Here is a 15,569-nt window from a genome sequence, read left to right on the forward strand (position 1 = left end):
AACCATGGCTCGTGCGACACTTGTGTTACCTTCCTCTCGCACGATATCCTGTGAACCACGCATTAAGGACAAGAGACAGATTCTGTATTCCTAGAATTCCCGAAAGCGTGTGACACAGAGCGCCACTGTAGAATGAAAACGAGGGCCCGAGTATACGGAATCAGTTCGCAGTTATGTGAGTGGCTTGATGACTTTTTAAGTTATAGAACCCAGTGCGTTGTTCTGGACGGCGAGTGTTCGTCAGGAGCCAGGGTATCGTCAGGATGGCCCCAAAGAATTATAATAGGGCCACTATTGTTCTCTATATACATAAACGTAGAGTTGATAGAAGGGCAGGTGAATGGTCGACTTCGGACTGTTGGGAGATATCTAGGAGAAGGGTAGCTCATCTATAAAGAAAACCACGTTTACACTACTAGTGCGACCCATTCTTGAGTACTGCTCGAGTGTTTAGGATATCCAGGATGTCAGATCAAAGGAAGACATCGAAATAATTCAGAGGTGTGCTGCTAGATTGCTCACCGGTAGTTTCGAGGGGCACGTGAACTTAAATTGGAATCCCTGGTGTGAAGACGACATTCTTTTCGAGAAACGCTATTGAGCAACTTTAGAGAATCCACATTTGCGTCTGACTGCAAAATGATTCTGCTACCGCCAACGTGCATTTCGCCTAAGGAGGGCCGCAAAGACCAGATAGGAGAAATTAGGGCTCGTAATGGAGAAGTATGTACAGTCATTGTTCCATTGCTGCATTTGCGAGTGGAACAGGAAAGTGAATAACTATTAGTGGTACAAGGCACCCTCAGCCATAGACTGTATGGTGGCTTGCGGAGTGTGTCTGTATGTAGGTGTAGACGTAAATAACGCACACTTTCATACTCCTCTCGCTGGTGTCAAATAGTTTTCATGCTTTCACGTCACTGACGAAGCATCTGTGCGTTAGAACTCTCCGCCGCAGAAATCAGTTCACTTTGGTGACCCCACAGAGAACCTACAGTGGGATGAGGTGGGGGGAATTTGCGGGCCACAGTACTGGTTCTCTATTACTTAGTCACCTGTTACCCTGGATTCCATCCAGTTTTATTGAAAATGTGAATAAGATGCAATTACATAATATAATTCAGAAATCACCTCATTCCTTCATTTTCAGGGCTTAACCTGTAACAATTCTAGAAGAATATTCTGAATAATTTCTTTGTGGACGACTTCTGTGTAAGACGATGGAAGCGTATATGTACCCATTAGGCAGTCGTCTAAAATTGTATAATGGGACTTTTTAATTCGTCCAAAAAAGCCGCTTGTGAAAATTTGCTGTTCCATCTCATCCAAATGCTGTCTCAAATATTAACAAGACTGAAAATTAAGCAGCGGATTGGCAGTTTGAGCAACCAACTTTCGGCAAACGAACCCCCGTGTTAAATTAGTTGCAGTGGAAAGATCTTGTAAACTTTAAAGTCCATATGGATACCTGAACTGTCCGTTAAGCGCCCTCCATAGGTACTGCGTAACATATCACATGTTTACCGTCAATGTCGTCTACTTATATTTGGATCCCATTTGATATAACATAGAATGCATCATTCTGGTCAAGCGTATGGCCTCAAACAATGACTTGCGTTGATTCATCATTACTGGGTCTACAGATCTTGTACGAACAATGCGACGAGGAACAGAAGAAAATGATAAATTAGTAGGTTTCTCCGGTTTGGAAAATCGTTTAGATTCAGTGATGCAGCCTTGTATCCTTTACTAGTAGCGTGGCAGTAAATGAAAATCACATGTACCTATCCGTAAAAGAAATTTTCTATCATATTCGACTGGACTATTTATCAGAGAACTCACTGCTACAACACAGGTGAAATTTTCAAGACACCTAATCTCAAGCGTACACAAATGACAAACACAGACGTATCTCTACGACAACACATAGCAATTGAGTATACAATGAATGCAGGAATGAAAGGCAGTCGACGACGAGTTGTTTGTATATAGAGCACAAGTCTTAATTGGGAAAGGACTGGTAAAGCAATCGGCCATGTCATTCTCAAACAATTCACCGCAGCAATTGCATGTGACTTACCGAAACCGTGGAACTAATAAATTTGCATTTTTCGGACGGGGTGTGCCAGCTCACCATATAGGAGCATAAGAACATTGACTTGTACCGATATTGCCACTAGATTACCAAAAAAATCAACTTAAAGAGTATCTTATAAACCTCAGTTGCCACATTAAAGCCTGGACGCGTTGAAATCGTAGTTCATTATGGGTAATTCCCACAATGTGGTATTGTAGTACGATGAAAAAGGAGTCTAATGCTCGCGTGTTTAATATCCCTATGAAAAATAAAATGTGTATTGTAATCTGAGCAACATACATTATTGTATTCAAATTTTCAGTTTGCCACAACAGTAGGTCACTCATCACTCGTTAGATTACTGTGCATGGTCTCTCCCTCTATAAAACTTTCCATAAACCCGTCCAGGGGATAACAGCGTAACCTGGCCAGGAATGACTGGTAGTCAGACACACGCATGCGATATCAGTTAGCGTGCTGTCCGTGTGTGGAATGCGGAAGGCACGTGATCTATGTGAAACTGGCCGAGGGCGAATTGTAATGGACCAGAGGATCAGCAAGAGCATTTCGGAAACTGCGCGAGGAGTGCTGTGGTGTCTTCAGCACGTGGTGCAACCAAGATGAAACCACGTTGAGACGTAGTGGGGTTGCGCGGTCACCACTCATCACACCACTCATTACAGATGTCGGACGTCGTAGACTGGTAAAACACGACAGGCGGCCAAATGTGACCGAATTAACATCAGATCTTAATACAGAGCGCAAGTGTTTCTGAGCGCACAGTGAACCGAACACTCCTAACGACGGGCCTCTGCAGCTAACGATCTATGGAAGGGCCAATATTAACACCACTACAACCGTCCGCTGTGGCCGAGCGGTTCTAGGCGCTTCAGTCCGGAACCGCGTTGCTGCTACGGTCGCAGGTTCGAATCCTTCCTCAGGCATGGATATGTCTAATGTCCTTAGGTTAGTTAGGTTTAAGTAGTCCTAAGTCTAGGGACTGATGACCTCAGATGTTAAGTCTCATTGTGCTTAGAGCCATTTTTGAACACCACTATATCGGCAGCTACTACTGAAATGGACACGTGACCATCAGATCTGGACGTTGGCGTAGTGACAGAGCGTTGCGTGGTCTGATGAATCCCGATACCTTCTTCATCATGCCGCTGGGAGGGAGGAGATCCGTCGTCCTCCAGGACAACAGCTCCCTGACACCTGTACCGTGGGACGGACATAAGCTGGCGGCTGCTCAATTACTCTCTGGGGCACAATTACGTGGGCATCCATGGGTCCAGTGAAGCTCGTGCAAGGCACCACCATGGTCAAGGGCTTCATACACTGTTTGCAGACCACGTACACCCCTTCACGACAATAATGTTCCCCGACGGAATTGGCACAACAAGATAACGCGCCATGTCAAAAGGCCATGAGTGTGATGGAGTCAGCGGAGGAACACAGTGGCAAGTTCCAGATGATGTGCTGGCCCCCCAGCTCGCAAGATCTGAACTCGAGCCAAAACATCTGGGTTGTGAGTGAACATGGCATCAGAGCTCATCGTCCCCCTCCCTGGAATTCAAGGGATTTAGGTGACTTGTGTGTGCAGATGTGGTGCCGACATCCTCCAGCGACCTACCAAGGCCTCAATGCTTGCTTGCAACGACGCGTCGTCTCTGTTCTCCGCCCCAAAGGTGAACATATTGGCTATTAGGTAGGAGGTCATAATGTTGTGGCTGATCAGTGTACTTTAATTGTGGTTGTTCTGTATTAGCGTACCTGTACTCCCAGAATATCTGAGTTATGTACGCATTAGAACGTTACATACAGGCAAAGATTTGCTGTACAAAACTTCAGAGGAATTTGTAGCACTACAGTATGTCCAAAGCTTTAAACAGTAAATCACACGGTAGAAGACACTATGCTGATGTTACGTTCTAAATGCTTACAGATGGAGAGCAAGAAGTAACATCCGTCTCGACTTAGAAATAAATGATTTTTATTTGTCAGGTAAATGGGAAAGTAAACGACACAACAGAAAAATCTTTTAAATTTATATCACAATAGCAACACAACAGTTCTGTCAGCTTAAGCATTACATGCTAAATTTTGAGAAGAAAAGTGAACTGAAAATGGCTTACAAAAGGAAAGAGACAGGCTATTAATGTCTGCTATATGGTATTATGAATAGTAGGTGTTTTTGGAATTGCAAGTGTACACTCTAACACTTCCTTTACCTTATGTAAAGACGATAAATTTAAATACTCGATAAATATTGTAGAAATGAAACACAGTTGTTTTTTCACGTCATACAGATTTATATGCGTTCTCTAAACATAATCGAAACTGAATGATGTGGACTGCATTCACAATCCAGGAAAACGCCTAGTCCAGAATGAGATTTTCACTCTGCAGAGGGACGTGCGCTGATATGAAACTTCCTGGCAGATTAAAACTGTGTGCCGGACCGAAACTCCAACTCGGTACCTTTGCCTTCCACGGGCAAGTGCTCTAACAACTGAGCTACCCAAGCACGACTCACGCCCCGTCCTCACAGCTTTACTTCTGCCAGTAACTCGTCTCCTACCTTCCAAACTTTACAGATGGTGTCCTGCGAACCTTGCAGAACTAGCACTCCTGAAAGAAAGGATATTGCGGAGACATGGCTTAGCCACAGCCTTGGGGATGTTTCTAGAATGAGATTTTCATTCTGCAGCGAAGTGTGCGCTGACATGAAACTTCCTGGCAGATTAAAACTGTGTGAAGGACCGAGACTCGAACTCGGGACCTTTGCCTATCGTGGGCAAGTGCTTTGCTCAAAGGTCCCGAGTTAGAGTCTCGGGCCGGCACACGGAGATATTCTCATTCTGGAAACATCCCCAAGGCTGTGGCTAAGCCATATCTCCGCAATATCCTTTCTTTCAGGAGTGCTAGTTCTGCAAGGTTCGCAGGAGAGCTTCTGTAAAGTTTGGAAGATAGGAGACGAGGTACTGGCAGAGGTAAAGCTGTGAGGACGGGGCGTGAGTCGTGCTTGGGTAGCACAGTTGTTAGAGGACTTGCCCGCAGAAGGCAAAGGTACCGAGTTCGAGTCTTGGTCTGGCACACAGTTTTAATCTGCCAGGAAGTTTCAAAACGCCTTGTGTTTCAAATGAAAGTAAAAAAGAAATTCGGAGTGACAATTTCACTACCTGTATAAACAAACTTCCATCGGTTTTTCTTTTTGCAGTTCAAACCTTTTTTTATTAGCTAACCAATGTGTTCTGTAAACGTAGTGATTTTGCTTCTTGGGACTTACTCTATTATGTTTTTCGTTCCCAAGTATATAACATACTCAGAATTGTATCACTCGTACTTCATTTTTTTGTTCTACAGAATTCCCCACAGAGTCAGTAATAATATTACATAATTTGAGATATGTATTCGGTTGCGTTTCCTGTAGCCTTCATGTGGTTTCATCTACTGTAACTAACTGTTATAATTTAACTTCCACTACTTGAGCGGGACCCCATGACAAACGGTTGATCGTAAAACAATGATACTTTCATGAAACATTTGTAAGAGCATGCGAAAGAGAAGTAACTAATAAAGCATTAAACAACAAACACGTTTCAGTTTCCATGCAAGAGGGCTATGTTTGTTAATAGTGCAACATGTTTACTTCCCGGTCTACAAACGTTGTTTCCTGTGACGACCATCTGCATACAAGTCAGCCTGGAACCTCAATATAGACTGCTCTACTGCTACCCCAAACGACTTTGTATCACAGACTGTTGAACTGTCGTGACACAGCTCGTGCACTGCTTGAAGATCGTGCATTGCGTCCAGCATTCTCAGCTACGGCAACAATAACTTCTTAAACAATTTGTTGCACAGTTGGCCGTAGGCCTCTTCCCCAATCACCAGTTTATTCGAATTTCCTAATTATGTTCTTGAAACCTGGTTCAGAAAGAAGGCCTCTCCGTATTACCGTAATGCGTCGATACCAGCGAAGAGCAACAGCTCTGTTACTGTTGTTTTGATAAAACAGCTTTACGAGTAAAGCCCTCCTCTCCATGTACAGATCTGTATTTACTGTCTGCATCAATAGTTCACACTGATGATTGTGTTTCAACTCTACATCATCGCACCAGTATCGACGCCTAACGGGAAGTTATGACACTAACATTACTAACAACGTACTTCCATTCAGCACACAGTCTAAACATCATTCTATAAAGCTTGTTACCCATCGGGTAACTAGCTTTCTGTCTACGCTGGCTCAGATAGCGGAGATTTAATTATAACTATCCCGTATATATCATATGTGCGATATTTTCAACTCCAATAATGTATCTTAAGCTGGCCCCCAGCAACAACTCACGTGATTTGCACCAGTATACCAGCTTAGCGCTGGCCGATGTGGCCGAGCGGTTTTAGGGGCATCAGTCTGGAACCGTGCGACCGCTACGGTCGCAGGTTCGAATCCTGGGCATGGATGTGTGTGATGTCCTTAGGTTAGTTAGGTTTAAGTAGTTCTAAGTTGTAGGGGACTGATGACCTCAGGTGTTAAGTCCCATAGTGCTCAGATCCATTTGAACCATTTTAACCAAATTAGTGACTAATGAAGAAATGCTACATGAAGATTAGCAGGAGCCGCACGAAATCGCCTGCAGGGTATAAGGTAAATCAGGACTACTTATAATGAGTTTATGGAATAATGTTATTCGTAATGCGTTATATTTACAGTGAGGGAAGTTAAAAATACCTTCCACCATGAATCAACAGCTAATTTATGATTTATACGACTCTCGAAAGAAATTATATTCAAAATTTTGTAACAGGATGCAGAGCTGTTTAAGTAGCCAAAGGATATCGAATAAATAAATGTTATCGTCATAGCTCCGTCGGAATTACAGCAACGCTTTTCGAGTTCAACTGAGTGTCCTGTCCCTACTCTCGCGAAGGTAGCAACGTGACCGTAGCGTGGGAGGGGAGGCTGCGTCATCCTTCATTCACGTGCAAGCACCAGCAGCAGCAAGGAGACGTGAATTAGGGACAACAGCTCCGACCACTCAGGCCGGCATCCTGCTCGCGGGGAGAAAAAGTGAGCGTGCAAGAGCGTCGCTGCTCAATAATGTATGGAGAGCAAGGCGCGATTCCTGACCAGGCGCCAGTATACCCTCCAGTCGATAGCCGGCCTCCACAGCTGAAGCCGCTGCCACGTCATGCGCCGATTGGGCTGCGCTACCATCGCTTTTATCTCACACCTCGCATCTCGCTGTTTGCTCATTCGCGATAATTCATAACATCCCACGGAAGATTAACTCATATGATCTTGAATTTGACTGACGAAATGCTAGCGTGAATAATCATAGTAATTTCGTGAGGATCAACGTCCTGGTTGAAATCTTTCAATCGGGCCCGATTTCAGCGACTTGCATGTCCCTATCTCATCCCAGTTATACAGCCGCGGAAATGGGACCTACATTTTAGCGTAGAATCCGATGCACGAGTTGTCTCTGGTAACTCCTCACAACTTTGACAGGTGAAGGCTAGGTTAAAACACAAACAGAAAAATCTGTGATCCAACAGGGACTCGATCCCGCGACACCTCGTTTTCCAAGCACGTACTTCACTGCTAAAACACCAGGCGTCATGCTAGCGTGAATGCGAATGATACTATACTCAGCATTAGGGCTGTGGATTTATCTTCATCTTGGCGTAAGAGTGCCTCTTCTGCCCTTTTTCTTCAACTGCCTTGCCAAATACTAATAACCAAATGGAAAGCCCACGATAGATTAAAACAGCTGAAACTTGATGAACTTGATGAACATGAGATCTAAATCCATCGAGTACGATCCGTACTAACAGCACCGTCCTTCGTCCAATTCTCAAGTAAGGTGAAGTTTCATGGATCTTAACCCCAGCTTGATTTTACCATCGTCTCAAAATTCTTGAACGTTGTGCATTCTGTCTTCTTTCCGCATTCATTTAACCTCCCCATACTTACCCTGCAACAACTGATGAAGTTCACAAATCTCCTCAAACCTTTAATATATTCACCCATCCATTGTTTCCTGCCAAATCGAATCCCAACACCACACAGCATCCGCCTTTCTCAGTCAAGACCATGGGTCGCTGTCGTACCTCTCGTACCACTTCTCACCTTCCTTACATCTTCACAAACACCACGTCCTTCCCAAGGCTAATTTCAGCCCCTATTCCCTCCCTCACCTTGAACTAGTTCCCGAAATACACCTTCCTATTAAATACGAGATACTGTACGTACTGTTCAAAAGGAAGTCACGAACCCATTAGTTTCCTTCATTACTAGATTCCTACCCGCCTCTCACCACCTACATCCCAACTCTCTATCCGGGCAGGGTGGCCGAGCGGTTCTAGGCGCTACAGTCTGGAACCTCACGACCGCTACGGTCGCAGGTTCGAATCCTGCCTCGGCCATGGATGTGTGTGCTGTCCTTAGGTTACTTAGGTTTAAGTAGGTCTAAGTTCTAGGGGACTGATGACCTCAGCAGTTAAGTCCCATCGTGTTCAGAGCCATTTGAACCAATTCGGAAAACATATATTAGAACCAGAGCAACATTGAATAGGATTTCATTATGATGACAAACACAGAGACTACTAAGCACCTGCGTTGACCACGAAATTATACAGATGTGTCTCGACACCGTTTTGTCTTTGGCATCACTTTATTATACACTATGTGGTCAAAAGCATCCAGACACCCTGTTTTTCATATTAGGTGCATTGTGCTGCTACCTACTGCCAGGTACTCCATATCAGCGACCTCTGTAGTCATTAGCCATCGTGAGAGAGCAGAATGGGGCGCTCCGTGGAACACACGAACTTCGAACTTGGTCTGGTGATTTGGTGTCACTCGTGTCATACGTCTGTACGCGAGATTTCCACACTCCTAAACATCCCTAGGTCCACTGTTTCCGATGTGATACTGAAGTGGAAATGTGAAGGGGCATGTAAAGCACAAAAGCGTACAGGCCGACCCCGTCTGTTGACTGACAGAGACCCCCCACAGTTAAAGAGGGTCGTAATGTGTAATAGGCAGACATCTATCCAGACTAACACACAGGAATTCCAAATTGCATCAGGATCCACTGCAAGTACTATGGCAGTTGGTCAGGAGGTGAGGAAACTTGGATTTCACGGTCGAGCGGCTACTCATAAGCCACACATCACGATTATAAATGCCAAACGACGCCTCGCTTGGTGTAAGGAGCGTAAACATTGGACGATTGAACAGAGGAAAAACGTTGTGTGGAGGGATGAATCACCATACACAATGTGGCAATCCGATGGTAGGGAGTGAACATGACGAATGCCCGGTAAACGTCATCTGCCAGCGTGTGTAGTTCCAACACTAAAACTTGGAGGCGGTGGTGTTACGGTGTTGTAGTATTTTTCATGGAGGGGCTTGCATCTTTTGTTGTTTTGCTTGGCACTATCACATCACAGGTCTACATTGATATTTGAAGCACCTTCTTGCTTCCCACTGTTGAAGAGTAATTAGGGGATGGGGACTGCATCTTTCAACACGATCGAGCACCGGTTCATAATGCATTTCTGTGGCGGAGTGGTTACACAAGAGTAACATCCTGTAATGGACTGGCCTGCATAGAGGCCTGACCTGAATCATACAGAACACCTTTGGGATGTTTTGAAACACCGAGTTCGGGCCAGGCCTCACCGACCGATATCGATACCTCTCCTCAGTGCAACACTCTATTAACGATGGGCTGCCATTCCCCAAGAAGTTTTCCAGCACCGGACTGAACGTATGCCTGCGAGATAGGAAGCTGTCATCAAGTCTAAGGGTGGGCCAACACTGCGCAACGTTCCATTACCATCCTGAGTTCATAGGACAGTCTGAGTGCCACTGAACTGACAGGAAAACTGCCTACCACCACCATCTGAGACAGCATGGTGGCCACTGACCACATGACGTCAGAGTTGGTGCGCCCAGTCTCGAGTGCTCCAATGCTCATATACACAAAAATGATTTTTTTGTGTGAGATTCTAATCTGACATGTGTCCTAGTTTGTCTGCTGATGAATGTATGCATACGCTAGAGAAAGGGCTTGAAGATTTCGTAGCGCAGGCCAATAAGAGTTTACATACATATCTATCTTCACCCTCAGCACCTTCGGGATCCACACCTAACAGCGCCATTGACACCCAGACCGTAGTGAGCACCGATCTCTGGATGGGCTCTTGGGAGGTTCGGTGAAGATGGTCTATCAGCCAGTAGCAGCCTATGTCCCACTATTGATAACGAGGATGATGACGAACTTTGCGATACATGATGATAAGAGGTGCACTTGGTGATAGCATATTGTTTGCCAGCATGCAGTAATTCGGCCAGGTGTTGGGAGACAGTACTTTTTCTAAATGTGTGCCTACACTTTTTGGAAAGGGAAGTTTCCAAGATCATAAATGATCTGTGCTACCCCAACATTAATTGTAACATTACGCTGTACAGTGTGTTCATTCTTCCATGAAAGGAAGGCATTGCGACACTTACTCACACATGTGAAGGATGATATTAGCGTGATGTTTAGGAGCACTTCAATTGCAGAATGGCTTGAGAAATTTATTTGAAACCTAATGCCCGTCCGTTCTATGAATTCCAAGAGAGAGATTAGGGGAAGGCTCTTAGTAGATGCTTGTGTTTGGACGTTTGTGAGCATCTGTTGGATACAATGTGTGCGGGGTCCTCCTGCATCCTCTTTTAGAGGATACAGCCAGAAAACAGGGTGTTCTTAATGTCGCAAATTACTACAGCTATCTTCACTTCTTGCTTATGGGAGAAATTATAACGTACATCCTCAGTGTACAAACAACAAACTGATGTTTGTGCGTACTGTATACAAAATAGTATTGAATTCCCAATAAGACTCCAGGATGTTAGAAAATTATGGAGGTGTAATCCTCATATATGTCTGCTAGTATATACAGCTTTGGTAAATTCAAGTCAAATGAGCATGATGGGCATAAAACATAAAGCTCTAAGTACCGGCCATATATGGGTATATTAGTGTGGCCCAGAACAATATACGGCAGCATTCCTAAGAGCAAACGAGTTTCGTCAGTGCAATAATTCGACATGAGTGATATGCCGAAACAACGATTCAGCGGTACTGCAAAGACTCGTGCAGCAAGGGGCGAAGCAGATTTCCGCATTGACAGTGGCCTTGGTGTTTTACGACACATGACTGTTTGTGGCACACATGCACAAGTGCGCCGCTGCCGGTTTTAGTACAGAAATTATTCTTAGTCTCAGAGTCCTAATAGGGCAATCGGGCTGTGCCAGCCGATGTCGCCATATGTACATGCCAGCAAGAGTCACTGGTGAGAGACAATGGTAGGGCCCCTCCCCCACCCCACACTCACCCCTCCCCCCCATAGACATAAAACAACACCACAACTGGCCATCCCATGTCAACTTCAGCAGTGTGGCCATCTCCTGCACAGCGGCAGAGGGTCGTTCCCTGTGCAGACAAGCCGTTGCCCGCCATTGCAGAATGAGCACCTCATCACGGTAGGCATCCTTCGCCACGACGTGGGCGGGTGCCGCCCGGGTGCGCATTAGATATACCATCGTGCAACCATTCGCTTGTAGAAAGATCTGTACCCAGAGATTGGAAAGTTGCGCAAGTCGCAGCAATACCCAAGGAAAGAAACAGGAGTAATCCACTGAATGACAAACCCATATCAGTAACGTCGATTTGCAGTAGGATTTGGGAACTTATACTGTGCACGAGCATTATGAATCACCTCTAAGGAAACAATTTATTGGCATATTGCCAACAACGATTCGGAGAGTATCGTTCTTGTGAAACACAACCAGCTCTTAATTGTCACGAAGTGATGAATGGCATCGAAAGGGGAGGCCAAACTGACAATCGGGCTGAGCCAGCCGAGGTCGCCATATGGACATGCCAGCAAGAGTCACTGGTGAGAGACAATGGTAGGGCCCCTCCCCCACCCCACACTCATCCCTCCCCCCCCCATTAGACATAAAACAACACCACAACTGGCCATCCCATGTCAACTTCAGCAGTGTGGCCAACTCCTGCACAGCGGCAGAGGGTCGTTCCCTGTGCAGACAAGCCGTTGCCCGCCATTGCAGAATGAGCACCTCATCACGGTAGGCATCCTTCGCCACGACGTGGGCGGGTGCCGCCCGGGTGCCAAACTGAATCCATATTTTCAGATTTAAAAAGGATTTGACACCGTTGCTAACAAGCGACTTCTAATTAAATTTATTGCCTATGGAGCATCGTCTAAGTTGTGTGACTGGATCCGTGATTTCCTGACAGAAAAGTCAAAGCTTGTAATAACTGACGGAAGATCATCGAGGGAAACAGAAGTAATCTTTGGTATTCATAAAGGAAATGTTACAGGCCCTTTTTTATTCCTGATCTACATAAACGATGTAGAAGACAATGTGAGAGGTCCTCTAAGATTGATGCTGTCATTTACCGGCATGTTAAGTCATCAGATGATCAAAACAAATTGCAAAATGATTTAGGCAAGATATATACATCGCGCGCAAAGTTGTTCAAATGGTTCAAACGGCTCTGAGCACTATGGGACTGAACTTCTAAGGACATCAGTCCCCTAGAACTTAGAACTACTTACACCTAACTAACCTAAGGACATCACACACATCCATGCCCGAGATAGGATTCGAACCTGCGGTCGCGCGGTTCCAGATTGAAGCGCCTAGAACCGCTCGGCCACAGCGGCCGGCCGCACAAATTGTCAGTTTGGCTCTAAATAATGGAAAGTGTCATCAACATGAGCACTAAAAGTTATCCGCTAGATTTCAGTTACACGGCAAATCACACAAATCAAAGGCTGTAAACTCAAATTCCTACTTAAGGCATAAAATTACGAATTAGAACGATCACATAGTGGTTTGAGGAAACCAAACCAAAGACTGCAATTTACTGGGAGAACACTTAGAGAATCTTACAGATCTACTAAAGAAACTGCTTGCACTACGATTTTCCGCATCACACAGGATTGACGGAGGACATCGAAGAAGTTCAAAGAGGGGCACCTCCTTTTGTATCATCGCCAAATAAGGGAGAGAGCGCTATGGACATGATACAAAAATTGGGGCGGCATTCATTAAAACAAAGGCGTTTATCACTACAGCAGGACATCCTCACGCAATTTCAATCACCAGCTTTCTCCTCGGAGTGTGAAAATATTTTGTTAGCGCCCACCTACATAGAGAGAAATGGTGATCACAATAAAATAAGAGAAAGCAAAGCTCGCACGGATAGGTTTAAGTCTTCGTTCTTCCCGCACGCTCTTTGCGTGTAGAATGTTAGGGAAGGAACTTAAACGTGGTTCGATAAACTCTCTGCCAGGTACTTAATTGTGAAATGCAATGTAATCATGTAGCTGTAGCTGTAGATGTAAAGGTTACATTTTTTAGGTCACAGGAGCTGACTGCCTTAACTGACTTTAAGGTTAACTGTAGAGAGCAGTATTTGGCCTGTATAAGGGATATGTAATGTAATTCTCTTGAGGATAGTGCCCTTTCACGCATTCTGTGGCTCTAACTTGTTAATGTGTCCTCAATGTGATCATATTTCAAGGTAGTGTAGAGAGCTTAGGTAGCACACAATAATACGTAAAGACTAGTTGGTGGTGATTTTGTGGAGCGTGTTTTCCTTTTGTATTATTGAGTGTGATAGAAGGTCAGGACGTTGCAAAGGCTGATTCTGAGGCAAAAGGTTTGCCACAGTGAGAAACAACATGAATATCGTTAGCAAAGGTAGCGCAGCTGAGAAGCAGCTAATACACAGCTAAATGGGCAGTTGACGACTAGGGACCAACAGTTAGCACTGTTTCAGGCATGAGCTGGATCCAGCTGCCGCAGGAATAATTATTCTCTTTTGTGACAAATCATTTGAGGATGTGCAACCATTTTTAGAGGCCCCTAAGACGTTCGCAGAGATGAATGACTGAACTGACGGGCAATTATTGCGTGTATCAAAACTGGTATGAACACGAAGTGTTACAGGTATAATCAGGTGGGACATTCACATAGACGCTGTCGCCAGCTACAGGGAAACAGAGGAAACCGAATGTATCAGCAGATGAATGTTGGAGGGTGGACGAGTGGATGGTAAGCAGCTGCTAAATGCAAGGAGAGACCTGAAGTACCCCTAAAGGTGTTTCCGTTAAAATGAGATGCAACGACTATATATGCAGAAATGTAGTGCACAGTGATGGATGTTGTAATAGGTAAGGAATTTTGTTGAACACAGTGGTGCTTGTGTCGGTTCAGCAGAGACTTAGTAGCACAGAGGCAATGGAATCGAGCACGTTGTAGACTTCTTGGGGTAAGGGATAATGAGGTGAAACTGCTGGGGTAGATTTTCGTAGAAGTTCGGTTCGTTTTAAGCAATGTGTATAGGTGGAACCTCATGTAAGAAACTGACTGCAGTATGATCCTGGTGTTAGAGTTGTTCTATCAGTAGTGGGCTAAATTTGATCTTCGACAATGTAAAGTATATCGTAGTGGAATGACATTCCAGCTAGAGGAAGCAGTTGCCAGTGTAAAATTGTAGTGAGGAGTGTCTAGTTTATTGGTCCAACCAGTTGAACCGTATACAATTGCGCTATCGCCTGATTCGCATGACTGTGTACCTCGTGCCGCTGGAAATTCGCTTTGGTGAATATGAAGCCAGATCTACCAGTGGATATATTATGTGTTGTATAGCCTATGGAAGAGAATGATATACTGGATCCAGTAAGCAGATTTATTGGGAGAAATGTTTTTGTGTACAAGAGAGGTGTGGTGGGAGGGTAGTACTCATAAATAGAGAAATTTTTGCGCCAAGAAAATGAAGTTGCGGAAGGGGATGTTGATGCCACGTTTGGACATTCCATATGACAAGGACTGGTGCACGAGGAGTATGATCAACAAGAGGCTGCAAGTAGCCATTATGAGAGCATTATGGAGGAAAATGGGCCATCTAAATGGAAGAGAGAGAGAGAGAGAGAGAGAGAGAGTAGATGGAAATGATCCTGTTGGGTTTTGAGAATTTGTTTCTTCAGTGTCGTCTGTTGCCAGCAACACCCGTGGTTCAACATCAGATACCAACAGGGAACAAAGCAGCGGTATATGAGAAACCATGTTGCATACCTAGATATTTCAAGCGGATCACGGAAGACTTTATTAACCACAAATTAGCTGAAAGGATAATAGAAGAGAGTAATAGTCAATGGTGTTCAGCAGTCGTGGTTATATCAGAAGAGTTTTCATGTAGTACTAGACAGTTCAGATTATTGAGACCATCGATAACTTGGGACAATGTCGGTACTTTTTTACCACAGAGTAGTTACCAAGGGGTAGTTACCATCAAATTCTGACTGTTCCGAAAGCCCGGAAAAAGAAAGCTTTATCGATACCACGGTAGCACTACCAGTTCAAGAGAAAATGCACCTGCAATGTTTCAGA

This window comes from Schistocerca piceifrons, chromosome X (genome assembly GCF_021461385.2).
Source record: "Schistocerca piceifrons isolate TAMUIC-IGC-003096 chromosome X, iqSchPice1.1, whole genome shotgun sequence".
In the NCBI taxonomy this organism is placed as follows: domain Eukaryota; kingdom Metazoa; phylum Arthropoda; class Insecta; order Orthoptera; family Acrididae; genus Schistocerca; species Schistocerca piceifrons.